At 36.4% G+C, this 15,211-nt stretch overlaps 1 long non-coding RNA gene across 5 annotated transcripts in view; it reads left to right on the plus strand.

Moving 5' to 3' along the window:
• The window catches only part of LOC147370068 (uncharacterized), a 175,475-nt gene extending 163,446 nt beyond the window's left edge, over positions 1 to 12,029 (plus strand). For 4 of the 5 annotated variants that reach the window (XR_015168382.1, XR_015168383.1, XR_015168385.1 and 1 more), the window contains one exon: positions 2,886 to 5,154. This is a non-coding gene — a long non-coding RNA (uncharacterized LOC147370068). Of the gene's footprint in view, positions 1 to 2,885; positions 5,155 to 9,245; positions 9,336 to 10,141 lie in introns of those variants that run through there. The other variant, XR_015168384.1, reaches the window with a different exon arrangement.
• The last annotated feature ends 3,182 nt before the right edge of the window (positions 12,030 to 15,211 follow it).

The raw sequence follows: 15,211 nt of genomic DNA on the forward strand, positions 1-15,211 counted from the left end.
TGTGAAGATCAGGCTCAGGTCCTCACAGATATATGAGATAGTTCTATTTAACACAATCTGTTAAGATATTGGGGTTCTCTGTATCTTTTTAATTGGAGAGAATTCATTTTTTTATGATGAATATAGCAAGATCAGTTTGGTGAGGGCAGTCAGTGCTAACTTTTCTATGAAATAAGCACACATTTGAATTCTTCCCACGGCATGTATCTGCTTCCATTTTTTATGGCAGTCGCTTTTTAAAATAGTTTCTTTTTAAGTGCAGTTTTTCTTCTTTTCCATCCTGGAGGGAAGGAGAAAACAAGCTTGTATTTTTCTTTCAGCTTGGAAAGAGAAAAATTATTCCCCCCAAACAAAAATATTGACAGTCAAGAGGTCCAGAGAAGATCAGTAAGCCAGAGCCGTGAAAGACGTAAATAAGACTTTTTTTTTTGGCCCAAGGGATGTAAGCAGATATATGCGGTTCATGCTATACGCTCAATTTTATTTTCCTGGGGGTGACATTTCTTAAGGTGACTGACAGAATTGTGTGTTTTTTTTTTTTTCCATCAGTTCTTTTATTATCAGTTAGCTGTATTCATGTGTCTTCTTTTCTCCACCATGTTAGGTCTCCTTATGAAAACAGCAATAATGATATGGTTAATCAGGGGACTTATAAACAAGAAGCGAGACATTATAAGATTTACTTGATGAATTATCTCTGTCTCTATTAAAGAACAAGGGTGATGTGTGTGTGCAGTTGATCAGTGTTTACTTGGGGTTTATATACAATAAACAAAGAAACACACAAAACCCTAGAAAGGGCAAAGTAATTCAGGGGCAACTTGCATGATGTGATAATTGTTCCAAAGTTGCTTAATACCAAAAGACACAGAGTTAGCTGGTCAGTGAATATTAAGCAAGTGGTAACTGCCCTCCTCTCATATGTTCACCTTGGTTTTAAAGGTTAGAGTCAGTGACTGGAAGAAAATGAGGTGTCTGATACTCCCATAGTGAATAAGAAATTTAATATTTTTATCCCATTATTTTGGTGTCTAATATGAAAATAGAGAACAGTTCTCTTGGAGATAAACTCTTAGTTCAGTCCCTTAGTTCCATTCATTGACTCCATCACTCAAAAAGCTGAATGTTTGTCAGGCACTAGAAATACAAAGACAAAAAGCTAATACAGCATTTGCCATCCAGTAGCTTACAGTTTCGGAGAAGGCAATGGCACCCCATTCCAGTATTCTTGCCTGCAGAATCCCAGGGACGGGGGATCCTGGTGGGCTGTCATCTATGGGGTCGCACAGAGTCGGACATTACTGAAGTGACTTAGCAGCAGCAGCAGCAGCTTACAGTTTGGGGGGAGAGATGTAATTATCTATAATCAAATGTGGAAAACAGTACAGCATGCTGTGAAAATGCATATATCATATTTGGCTTTGTGTCCCCAACACGGTGCCTAGAATGAAGGAAGCAATGAATAAATTCAATAGTATTGTATTCAAATTGAAAAAAAAAAGACAGGCCTTGGGTATTGCTTGCTGATTTTTTTTCTTATCATCATTCATATTTTATCAATATGATTAGTACAATATTTTTTGAGATATTTGAATATCATTAGAAAATAAACAGAAATATTTAAATGACTGACTCACTTTTAAAATAGTAGACGCAAAGAAGAAAGTATTCTTTATGAGATTATATACTGAGCAATAAATAAATGAATGTTGCCTGTTTGGTAGAAATATACATGTAAACAGGAATCGCATGAGTTTATTCAGAACAATTGCCAAATACAAACGTATTTGTTAAGTGTTAGTCACTCAGTCGAGTCTGACCCTGCGATCCCATGGACTGTAGCCCACCAGGCTCCTCTGTCCTTGGAATTCTCCAGGCAAGGATACTGGAGCTGGTATCCATTCCCTTCTTCAGGGGATCTTCCTGACTCAGGGATCAAACCCAGGTTTCTTGCATTGCAGGTAGATTCTCTGCCATCTAAGCCATCATATATGCAACTTTAAAAACAGTACCTATATAATTTATATACATAATTTTATGTATATATTCATGTATTTTGTTGATTAGTTTAATAACATATTACTGGTTCACAAAGATTTCATCCCAAAGAAAAATGAGGAAGAAAATGAAGGTTTGGTTTTTGTACTAAGCTATAGTAAAAGCCTGATACAATAGAAGTAAGTTCAGATTTATGGTTATTTCACCACTAACAACTTTCATAGCCACTGCAAATGATACTTATATATGTATGAATAGATACACTTGTAAACATTTAAAAATTATTAAATGTGTATACTAAACATTTAAAAATTATTAAATATGTATACTTACAAGCCAAGTCTATATTCATGTCAAAAATAAAGGGTAAGGGCCAGTTCCTTCCTAGAAGAATGATTGGGACTAATAGCTGATAACTTTTGGAGAACACTATAAAGACAGGAGGAAGCATAAAAGCTGTATTTTATAAAACAAAACAAAAACTTTTTTTCTAATAATGGAAACCTTTACAAAGTATTTTAACAGATGCATCAAATTTCACTCCAGAAAGCATAGCTTACTAATATTTGGGAATTTTCGAATATTTTAGTGTTCGTTTAGCTGTTTACTTTATCTACCTCTCATGTAGCAGCAGTCTGTATTGCCTGGTGAAATTTCGTTGTTCATTTTTTTCTTGATAGACACAGAGCTTTCCTCTTGAGAGAAGCAGGGAGGAATAGATGATATAAGGGAAAATAGACAAGAAAGAAAGGCAGAACGTTCACATTATTTTGTACCGCAATGGTTGCTGCAGTGGCAGAATAGGGTCTAATGAGAACATGGATATTTATTGTTCCCACTTCATACTGTCCGCTTTATGTTCATTCACCATCTCACTCTTTCAACAGGCTAATGAAGCAAGTACGACAGTTACCCACCTTTCGTGACTGAAGACGCTGAAACTCAGCAGTTTTAGAACCCAAGCTCTCTGACTCCAAGCTTGCGCTAGTGACCGTCAGTTTCTCTAGCACGTTACCTGGCTGAGCTTTCAGCGGAAGCACGAACGCGTGCAGGAGCCGGGGGGTCCCTGGCCAGGTTTCCAGCTGGGGCTGCTGGTTTATACTGACATCATAAACCCTGGGATGGAAGTAATTTTGAAAGGTCACCTAATCCATTCACCCTGCCTTAAACTTTCCTGACAGATGAGAAGCTACCTTAATTCTCTACCCCTTCAAAAGAAAGTACAGCTTCCTTCTGTCTCTTATTCCTGGATTTAACAACTCCTAGTGCAGGAAATCTCATCTTTTTTTATAGTAAATCCCACTCAATGCTCTTTAAGCTTGTTGCCTTTTGCTCCGCTTCCTGAAAACACATAGTGATGTCTAAATAGCAGAATTTCCTTTGCTTAAAGATGGACACTAAAAATGTCTCTTCTTCAAACTATTTAATGCACATGCTTTTAGCTTTTATTGAAAACACATTTTTGCCACAACATTCTTTGTCTTTTCATTTTCTTCTTGGAATTAGAGTTCTTTTCCGTTTTGCATTAATGGCCTCATATCAGGGAGTTCTGGACAGAGGGTGTTTGACCTTGGTTCTGCTGGCTTTTCTAGACCCTTGTTTAAATCCCTTAAAAAAAAAAAAAAATGAAAAGCTGCACAGCTGCCCCGTGGTCTTCATCAACGATGTCAAAACATAATGAACATCTTACTTTTTTTCTTCCTTTTTGTGAGTCCCATCCATTCACTTGCTTTCTTCTAAAGATTGAATCATCTGGGAGTATATATAAAACCACTCTTGGTGGGTAAGGAATTCTCTAATTCAGACACCTTCCTAGCTAAACGCTTCTTGGCTAATGATGTCTTCGGAACTTGTAGTATCTTCTCTCCAGCCCTGTCGGTAGTCCCATTTGATTCACATTGTGCGACTAATAGAGCTTCATCTCTATTCAGTGTTTGTCTTAAATTTAAATGGGATTAATGCAGTGAAAAGTTCTTTTTAAATGATTAGTTTAATAATCTGGAAATGGTGGCTTACCAAATAAGGCCTCCCCAAAGCTCCTTCATTTTTCAGGACTACATTTTTGCCTGTCTTCAGATTTCTAAATTATTAATGTAATATTCATGTGATTAATAATTCTAAACATGATTTATATACTTTGTGTTTTACTTTGAAAAGAGTAGAGACCGTCTTCTCAATTGAGTCAACAGCTGTAGATCTTTCTAGAGGTCACATTGCAAGATGGCACTTGCCATCAATCATGGTTTTAATTAAAACTTGGGTTATAGCTGACGAAACTTTCTCCTCTGTTGTTAATTTCTCAAGCCTTTTTACCCTTGTCTTCTTAAAAGATATATATTAAAATAATAATAAGGTTTATTATCTTATTTCTTGGCATTGCTTAATATTTAGAGTTTAGAAAAAACAAGGATAAGTTAAAATCTGAATGATGCTTCCCTGATAGCCAGAGGTCAACTTGATTATATGTACAATATCAATCACTATAATGCACAAACTATCCTAAGGATTTACATGTACATTTATTTGTACTTCTTAATTTTGTATCAGAAAATAAGCTACTGCTACTTTTGCCTTTCTAGTACTTATTGTAAAACTAACAAACAAAACACCAAACTGTCACTTCACTCATTTAAAACTACAGAGAAATCCAGTATTGTGTAGATATAGCAGCAAGATTTAGGTATTCATGATAATAAAAGTATTCTCCAAAGAAAACTGAGTGCTGAAGAATTGATGCTTTTGAACTGTGGTGCTGGAGAAGACTCTTGAGAGTCCCTTGGACTGCAAGGAGATCCAACAAGTCCATCCTAAAGGAAATCAGTCCTGGATGTTCATTGGAAGGACTGATGCTGAAGCTGAAATTCCAATACTTTGGCCACCTGATGCGAAGACCTGACTCATTGGAAAAGACCCTGATGCTGGGAAAGATTGAAGGTGGGAGGAGAAGGGGACGACAGAGGATGAGATGGTTGGATGGCATCACCGACTCAACAGACATGAGTTTGAGTAAAGTCCGGGAGGTGGTGATGGACAGGGAGGCCTGGTGTGCTGCAGTCCATGGGGTTGCAAAGGGTTGAACACGACTGAGAGATTGAACTGAACTGAACTGAAAAGTACTCCATGAAAAATTAAATAAAGTTGATATTTTTAGAATAATTGCACCATCTTTCCTATCATATGTGCCATCTCCTATGAAATCTGAAAAATCATACTGTAAATTTATCCCTTCACATAAACCTAGATGGCATAAACTGCCACTCTTAAGAGACTGCCATCTATCTCCAGAAAGCCAAACTATTCAACAAACCAAGTGATTGTTAAGTAAAAGTTTAGACTAGACCCCTGGCTTCCCTGGTGGCTCAGATGGTAAAGAATCTACTTGCAATGCAGGAGACTGGGTTCGATTCCCTGGAGAAGGGACTGGCAACCCACTCCAGTATTCTTGCCTGGGAAATGCCATGGATAGAAGAGTCTGGCGGGCCCAAGTCCCTGGGGTCACAAAGAGTGGGATACAACTGAGTGACTAACACATCCACTTAGACTAGATCCACTCTACAAATATAAGAATTTCAAAGCCCACCTGTTTTGTTAAGTATTTAAGAAACGGTAAAATAATTTGAGACATACATTCTGGGTTTAAACCCTTTGGAAAAGTATGTAACCATCTTAGATATACATTGTATAACATATCTAAATAGTTCATGAAGTTAATAAAGTCCACTTTGCATGAGTCAACTTGTTAATCTTCAATTCCACGAAACTACATTTTTACCTTTTGAAATGATATACATCTGGTTCGTTGTCCTCGGATGTTTTGAATACTGTGTTGTTGTCCTTCAGTCACTATAACAGTGACAACAACAGAAAAAGCCACAGACCAGTGGCTCATAAATAATAGACATTTATTTTTCGTCATTCTGGTGGCTGGAATTTAAGATCTAGAGACCAGTGTTTGGGTGAAGGCGCCCTGTGGCTTGCAGACTGCTGATTCGTGCTGTCATTGTAGAAGGGGCAAGGGACTGTCTTGCGGCTCTTTCCTCAAAGCATTAATCTCATCTCTGAGGGTCAGCCCCTCAGCCCTAATCATACTCCGGAGGTTCCAGCCCCTAACACCACCACCCTGGGCATTAGGTTTCAGCATGTGAACTTGGGGGAAGGGGGAGGAAAACATTCAGGCCATAGCATCTATTTTTTAAAATTACAGTATGTGTTCAAAGCCAACACTGTACCCAGACAAATAGTGCTTCATGTGAAGTTTCACAGGAAATTCTTAAGAAAGTTAATAGCAGCAGCTCTATCAAGCATCACATCAAAATTTTTATAAAGAACAGATGAGGCTCTAACTTATATCACCATTTTCAAATTTTTGTTGAAACTTTCCATAAACAAGAAATAGTTTTATTATTTTTTTTAAGTTTGCAGCAAGATTACAAAATCTACCATAAAGGAGTAAGGAGACGTACGGAATGAAAAATGAAAACATATTATAAAAGATTCTTTATATTCCAACAATATCCCATTTGAGGGCATTTTAGAGTTTAAATTAGTAGATAAAATATAGACCTCTATGACTGAAGAGTGTTTTTTCTGATGAAATATTTGAATTAAGATTAACTATTTCAGATGTTTTACTACCCAAACTGTTTTACTAGCCAATGATTTCCTTAAAAGTTTTCATAAGAACACTATTTTTTGGAATTGAGAGAACAAACCCAGGATATTTCCCTCTCATTAACTGTAACTCACTCTGTATGATTTTTGCATGAGAAGACCCTCTAAGAATTGTCTTAGTTTCTGCTACATTATACCTGTGTATACAAGAAAGACTTTATATTTCCAAATGTTTTTAATATTCTAAACTATTTTGATTCCCACAAAACTTTGATGTCTAACTAGTTCTCTTTTCCTTTCTTAGTACATTATGACTTTTAATTTTTTTAATGTTTTTTGCTGTTTTTCTTTTTTTTTCAAAAACATTTTTTTTTAATTTATTTTAATTTTGGCAGTTCCAGTCTATGCTGCTGCATGGCTTTTCCCTAGTTATGCCCAGTGGAGTTACTCTCTAGTCACGGTGCTCCAGCTTCTCATTGTGATGGTTCTTTGGTTGCAGAGCACAGGCTCCGGGGCATGCAGGCTTCAGTAGCTGCCGCACATGGATTCACTGGTTGCAGCTCCCGGGTTCTAGAGCACAGGTTCAGGAGTTGTGGTCCCACGGGCTGAGTTGTCCTGCGACATATGGGGATGGAACCCATGTCTCCTGCATTGGCAGGTGGATTCTTTACCTCTGAGCCACCAGGGAAGCCTGTTTCTCAGGACATGATTAAAATAGCTCTTGCTTTTAAAGATTTGTTGAATGAAAACTCAATATGTTTCAGTTATCTGTAGGTCAAATATATTAGTATTGCCCGATGACAGTAAAAGATGAATTGCAAATTAGAAGACTTTGAGTCACATCGGTATTCAAAACTAGGTGATAAAGCATTGAAAGAACAGATCTGGTGACTTCCCTGTAAACATCCGTATAAAGGGAAATAGTTATACAACAAGGAGTCAGTCCTGATGGATGAATGTGTTGGAGAAACACAGTAAATGGGAGATCAACAAGAACCATTTCCAAATTAGATTTTCAACTCAATGATATGGGCCCAAGCTGGTGCACTTCAGGGAATTGTTCATACAAGGGGGAAAATGTGACTGTGACCTTTCTCACTGAATCAAGATACAACAAACATATTCAACACATTTCACCTTACACAATCCGGTGACTGGTATAGGGAGAAGTGATTCTTAAATGCTTATCATATGCGAAAAATTGGGCATAATGAAGGATTTACACCAAAAAGGACAGATAGTAAATTTGTCTTATCAATCCAAAAATTATTGCTATACTTAATTGGTTTAGGAAATCATTTCTTACTAAGATAAAATATTAAGCAAAAAGAGAGAAGCAGTTTACTAATTCTTATCTATAATGCAGGTATTAGCATCGGGGACAGAAGGGAAAATTTTCTATGAATTGTGCCTTACTTGCTACTTTTTGCTATTTTTAAACAAAAGCAAATAATGTTATTCTTCAGTTTGGCTTTACTTTGTAACCAGTAACATTGATTCTGAGATTATGTGGATCCAAACAGTCAAATAGTTGGTCTAAAGGATATGGATGAACTTTTAAGCTAGATGTAGCTAGTTTTAATTATGACTAGAATGAACCTATATTTTAGAAGTGTCTTCATCTCAGAACTGAAGTAAATTCAACTTCTTTTAGAAATTCAGACTTTTAACACCCTATATTAATCATTTGTCCTATAACTTGATATTTATACTGAGCACAGATTTCTGTTTCTATGAATACAGAAAAAAATATATAAAACAAGTAAGAGGCTTTCAGTGGAATGTAAATCAATACTTTGGCAAAAATACAACCTGTTAACTTTTCTCTATTCCTATCCAAACCCCAGGCTAATAGCACTTCAGTATTTCAAACGTTAAGTAAATCTTCTATAACAAAACCATACTTTTGAAACCGAACATGTGTCTGGTTTTGATTTGTTATTCCCACATAAGCACAGAATGTAAACTACTTCCCACTCTATGGCTTTACCACAAGTCTGCTTTCTCTAGTCTGTGAGCATAAAATGTGAAACAGGCTCTTTCATAAAAGAGGAAATCAGCTTTAAAAAAAGTCACCATGGCTTGGAAACTTCACCTCTCTACCTCACAGCCACATACAAGAAGACCACTTTTTTCCCCCAAAGGATGCCTCAAATCAATACGTGTTTCTTTGATTTTATTCTTTTTACCTTTAAGAATAGGAATAACACTTCCTTGTTATGAGTGGGCATTTAAACATTATATCTTTTGATCATATTTTCTTGGATTCTATTAAAAAATCAAATAGTTTTTGCAAATGCATGGAAATCCCAAATTATTACTTCAACTTTATTTAAGACAAGTCCTATCCTACAACACTTTTTGATTTAACAAGGTTTATTAAACAATATTGAGAGGATCATTTTGCCTATATTAGCAACCCAGTTATCATAAATCCATTTTAATTTGAAACTTTCAATCACCACAGCACTACTTAAAAGTGTATGTCTCTTTTTAAACTTTATTGTATTATGGTTGTTATACAGTAAGAAACATTTAATCACAGTCTATGCTCACTGAATCTCCTATCAGTGATGGGACTGACTCTCTGCTGGACTATGTCACTTGAGTCAGGGTGCTAATATGATCTCCTTCAGTTTTCAGAGCAATGCCTGATGGAAAACCTGTCACTGCTCAGGAGGCTGAACAAGCCACTCGATTCCTATGGATTCGAGTCTATGGAAAAGGTTCAAAATCTTTTTATTTATTTATTTTTTTAAATATAACTTTTAGACAGAAGTCAACTTGCCCATATGATATTGTTTGTGTAGAAATCAAATAGTACGTAAGATATACGTTTGGTTTATAAAAAGACTTAAGATGTTCTGACTGAGTAAAGAAGTAGGGACATACAGACAGCATCTGTGTGATTTCTGCCTAATCCATTATGTAGGACATATTGAGTAAGAAGATGTATTGTGTCTGTTTTTCCTATCAATATTCTGCAACTGAGACACAGAAAAGCCAATAGACTTTTTTCAAAGAAGCCATTTAATGCCTTCCAAGTAGATACAGGACATACCAAAGGGAACACACTAAGATATTCTTTCTTTTGCTGAGTGTAGAGGTCTCTCTTGGTGGATGCATTTTTTTTTTTCATGATTGTGATGGGAATTTCCACTTGGATGTATTATTTAGAAGAAAACAAAATAATTTTCTATAAAGAATGACTTTAATTTTAAACTGCTTGTATAGAAACACAAAGCAAAGGGCAGAACACCTAGAATAAAGTCTTGCAATTGTGAATATCATACAATAACTCTTTGAAATAGTGTAGTGTGAAGCTAAATGAGTGTGATAACCAGTTTTGTGCGTTTTAAATGATGGTGTGTGTTTTTGGCACTTGCTACTTATAAATCATACTCAGTGTAATGTGTTTTATTTTTGTGCCCTTGAATATCAACACAAACGTAAGTATGAAGGAAATCTTGATGATACCTTTTCTACTCTTGTTTCAGTGGTGATACTTTGTTCTCAAACTTCTTCTCTGCAGGAGATAAGGAGGTCAATCCTAGGACTGAGTTGGATATCACATCAGCACACTGACCGGTGTCTTCTCTCTGAACTGGTGAAGCACTGCTTGATTGGCAGCATAGGGCTGTCTCCCCATGCTCATTCTTGCTGTTCGTTTTGTTTTTCCGTTTTATGTGATTAAGCTCCATTATGAGGATTTTCAGGTCACCCACAGTTAAATGTTATTCCAGCTGATGGGCACTTTGATCAGCTTTTCTCACAACTTTTCTTTGAAAATCGCATGTTCCCTTTCAGAAGATTTCTCGGCAAAAATGGTTTTAAATTAAGTCATCAAAGAAAAAATAATGCACAGAGGCCAATTAATATGCTCACTGAAATGGACTGTGCTCCTTCTTCTTTCTTTAATCCTGACCCATGCAGTTAATTTAGAGGACACGTATTTGACATGTGACTAACGGAAAAAAAGAGAAAGAAAAAAAAAAATCTTCTAATTCAGAGTGCCTATGCATTGGCCTTAGAAATTATTTTCTGAGTAGTTCAGTGGGATGAGAAAACCATACCACTTGCTGTACTATTGTTACTGTTGAAATGTGTGAACTTTCTCCTATAATCTATTGATTGTTGAGAGTTGTGCACTTGCCAATGAATAAATCAGTCCTGAATATTCATTGGAAGGACTGATGCTGAAGCTGAAGCTCCAGTACTTTGGCCACCTGATGCGAAGACCTGACTCAGTGGAAAAGACCCTGATGCTGGGAAACATTGAAGGCAGGAGGAGAAAGGGACGACAGAGGACGAGGTGGTTGGATGGCATCACCGACTCAATGGACATGAGTTTGAGCAAGCTCTGGGAGCTGGTGATGGACAGGGAGGCCTGGCGTGCTGCAGCCCATGGGGTTGCAAAGAGTCAGACATGACTGAGCAACTGAACTGTGCACTTGCCGTTGATTTTAGCTATGAATATAAGAAATAGAGACCTTGAAACAATAGTTCTTATTTTATGTTCGTGATAAAAGTTTTTTGAGGAGAAAGATGTCTTAAGGTTTGATATATAAATGACTTACTTATTTTATATGATTATATCATGAGACAGCATTTATATTTTCCTTCTTAAAGGTGTGTTTATGAACGTGTGTCCTCGTGATTGTGATTACATTTTTTTCTTACTTTTTTGCTCTCTCTTACTGTATCACCATTGTTATACTTTAAATAATAGTAGTTCAAATTATCAAATATCCCAAGGGCATTGATATTCTTTCAGTGACTTCAAGATATATTCCCAACTTACAACACACTTGTAATGAATTCCACATCTGTGTAGCTGAAAGGCATTTTATGTATCAGGGTCTCCAGGGCTTTTCAGGTCTGGAGATTATAATGCAGCAATTAAAGCGAGGGTTGTAGTAGCATTCTCATTTTTTGAACAGAGCTCCATCTTCTGATACTGACAGAAAATGTTTAATTCTGGACATTTAAAGATACCGTCTGGAACATTTGCATTAATAAAGGGGGAAACCATGCAGCGGGTCATGTTACTTTCAAACAGATTAATGAATGTATGGTGACAGAGAAACTCAGGGAGCTTCCTCACAACAAGAAAAGTAGGTGGGAGACTCTTACACAGAGCTTTCAATGGATTGTGCAGCATTAAGCTGGCAGGTGAGAAAAGAGATTAACTGATGGTATTGACAGCGTGAAGCTGCCAGAAAACTAACCATGCTTTTCCCCAATCTTAGTACTACTCATCAGTGTCAGTTTATAAGCAGGAACATCCTAAGGGAGACAGGAGGATTACCAAATATTAAAATGAAGATATTGGGAAAAATCTCTATCAACACTAGATTTTGATACTATCCCCATAAGAAAAAAAAAAAAAGTAATGTGTTTCTAAATTCCTAGGTTCAGAAATAGAGTTTGCCAACACTTTGCATTACTGTAACTAAGATAGTATTAGGTAACTCAATGCTACTGTTGTTACTGCTAAGTCACTTCAGTCATGTCTGACTCTGTGCGACCCCACAGACGGCAGCCCACCAGGCTCCCCTGTTCTCGGATTCTCCAGGCAAGAACACTGGAGTGGGTTGCCATTTCCTTCTCCAATGCATGAAAGTGAAAAGTGAAAGTGAAGTTGCTCAGTCGTGTCCGACCCTCTGCGACCCCATGGACTGCAGCCTTCCAGGCTCCTCCATCCGTGGGCTTTTCCAGGCAGGAGTACTGGAGTGGGGTGCCATTGCCTTCTCCGTAGGTAACTCAATACATGATTGCAATTTCAAAAATCTAGTGCCTAACTGGATAAAATTGATATTTTAGAGCATTTGTCAAAGAAACGAAATCAACTTAATAATAAAAATGAATAATTGTATAATGCTTGACAGTGCTCTCCACTCGGTGTTAATTTGTGCCTCATAGTAAGTCTCTTAGTAGTAAAGTTGGGTCATCTTGTGTTATCCATTCGTATTGCTAAGGAGCTTGGGCTTTTTTGCCACTAAATGTCTTCCCTGAGGTTATCAATAAGTTCTGAAAGCAGATCTCAAATATAAATCTTATCATTTCTAGTTCTCTGCTGTCTTGTTTGTGACTTAAACAGACTTTTCAATGATTTTATTTATAAGCGTCTAAAGCCAGACACGTTTGCTCACCTTTATTTTTTTAAGGCTGTACTCATATGCAACTGAGAGTCAAGATCACTCTAATACATTCAGGTTTTCTTTAACTCATTTATTCCCTATGGGAAATGGCAATATGCTTCACGCTATGTCATCAAAATCAAGTTCTAACAAAAATCAAGTTAAAAGTTAACTGTCAGGCTTCTGGTGTAAAATGAACTGGTTCCCAAATCAAATCCTCCTTACCCACTAAAAGACCCGTGGACACCCAGGACAAAAGACAACTTTTCACAGCATCGAAAGAAACTAAGCTTTACAGACAAATAATTTTCCAAATCTGGGAAGGGTCTCCAGAAGATGGAATTTCAGATACTTTGCTTTAGAAAAAACAGCATCAGAGGTTCTGTTTCCAGAAGGTCACAATAATATATTGCTCCAAAGTTAACCATGAGAATCTGGATCAACTACAAAATTCATAGTTAAGCGTGTCTATATTAATATCAGACAAACTAGATTTCAGAATATAAGATAGTGCTGATAATCGGATCATGACACAATGACATCAAGGGTCAGTTCACCAAGACATACCAGTCCCAACAGCAAAGCTTCAAAATACATGAAGAAAAACGTGATAGAATTGAAAGGAAAAATAGAGAAGCTAAAGTGATAGCTAGAGACTCGAATCCTGCTCTCTCAGAAAATATACAGTACATCAATTATATCACAGAAGAATTGGCCAACATTATCTGCCACGTACATGGCTGCAGTACATGGGGTCGCAAAGAGTTGGATATGACTGAGTGGCTAAGCGCACACACATCTACCAAGTAAGCCTAATTGATGTTTCTAGAACACTCTATTCAAGAGCAGCAAATACCTGGCATTTTAAAATACACATAAAGATATATTCTTTCCAGCCTACAAAATAAACCTCAAAGAATATAAATCATTTAAATTATGTTCTCAGATTAAAACAGAGTTAAACTAGAAACCAATGACCAAATTATATTTAAAAAACCCCTAAGTTTTGGGAAATTAAACAGCATAATTGAAAATATCCCACAGGTCAAATAAAATGTCTGAGGGAAAAAATTTAAAATATTTTAAACTCAATAAAAAAGAAATCATTTCAAAATTTGTGGAAGGCGGCCAAAGAGCTGCTAAGAGTAACATGTGTAGTATTATTAAACGCTTTTGTAAGAAGAGAAGAGAGGTCCCCTAACAGTCATGTAAACCTCCCCCTTGAGAAACTTAAAAAAAGAGCAAATGAACACCACACTAATTAATAAATAAAAGCTGAGCACCCTGGCATATATATTTCTGAAAGCAAGCCCATGAGCAATTATCTGGACAGTTCTTGGTGAAAAGATTGAATGGGGTAAATAGAAGTAAAATCGAGATTCTGAATAAAAAATGGTAAATTCCTCCTCCATGCTAAGGCATTTCTTGAGTTTTCCACAACGGTTTTGTCTCCTACTTGACATCAACTGTACTGTTGTCATTAACAATATAAGCTTCAGGTGTGTGTATGTATTTATTCTGCTGTTTTCTTGGATGTGATTGGAACACGGTGATAGATTATAGGTAGAACATAAAGGGAAACCATCCAAGGATAATGACTGCATGTAACGCTATTACAGCCCTCACTCTCTGCCACCACTCTTCTAAACACTTCCTGTGTATTATGACATTTAATTATCTTAACAACCCTGAATGATTATTGTTATCACCATTTTACATATGAAAAGCCTGAGCCACAGAGGATATAAGTAATTTTCACAAGGTCCCTGAGCCAGTAAGTAGCAGTGCAGGATCTCACCTCAGGCACCTTTTATCATTAAGCTATAAAACAAGAGCTGTAATGCTTCGAAGTTGTTCATAAGTTTTTTTTTCCCCCATATAATTTTTCTCTCGATCCATACTTGAAAGCTAAACCTATTTAAGTTGTGGCAAAAATACACAGAGCTGGTCTGACACTGAGCTCACTGAATGTTACAGCAGCAATTGGCTGAGAAGATGACTTCTCATTTGGAACAGGATATGAACCACTGATTATTTTTGGGATCCAAATTACTTGGATTTCAACATTTTTCGAAGTAGATTTAATTTGGTTTCCACATTTTTATGCTTCCCTTTTTAAACTGTCATTCACATTTCTAACTTTTAAATTCTTATCTAAAAGTTTTAGCAAAAACCAGTTTATAAAATCCTATCAATAACATCTAAAACTAAATTTCGCAGAATGTAAGTTGCAATGATAGATAGTATCCAAAAATAATTTATTTTGGTGCCTTCTGTTCTTCTTTTAAAATGCATCTTTCATATAACATGTTTTCATCACACTACTAGGTTATAGGTTATATACAATTGTTTCAATTACCAGTTACTATTTACAAATTTACAATTTTTTCAGAAATTATAGTGGGTTACATTGTTGGGTTACATATAAAAAGGGTGTCTTTGGAAATTTGGACATAGTAATG

The sequence above is a fragment of the Bos grunniens genome, chromosome 7 (genome assembly GCF_055505025.1).
Source record: "Bos grunniens cultivar Pamir isolate PY7600 chromosome 7, Bosgru_T2T1.0, whole genome shotgun sequence".
Classification (NCBI taxonomy): domain Eukaryota; kingdom Metazoa; phylum Chordata; class Mammalia; order Artiodactyla; family Bovidae; genus Bos; species Bos grunniens.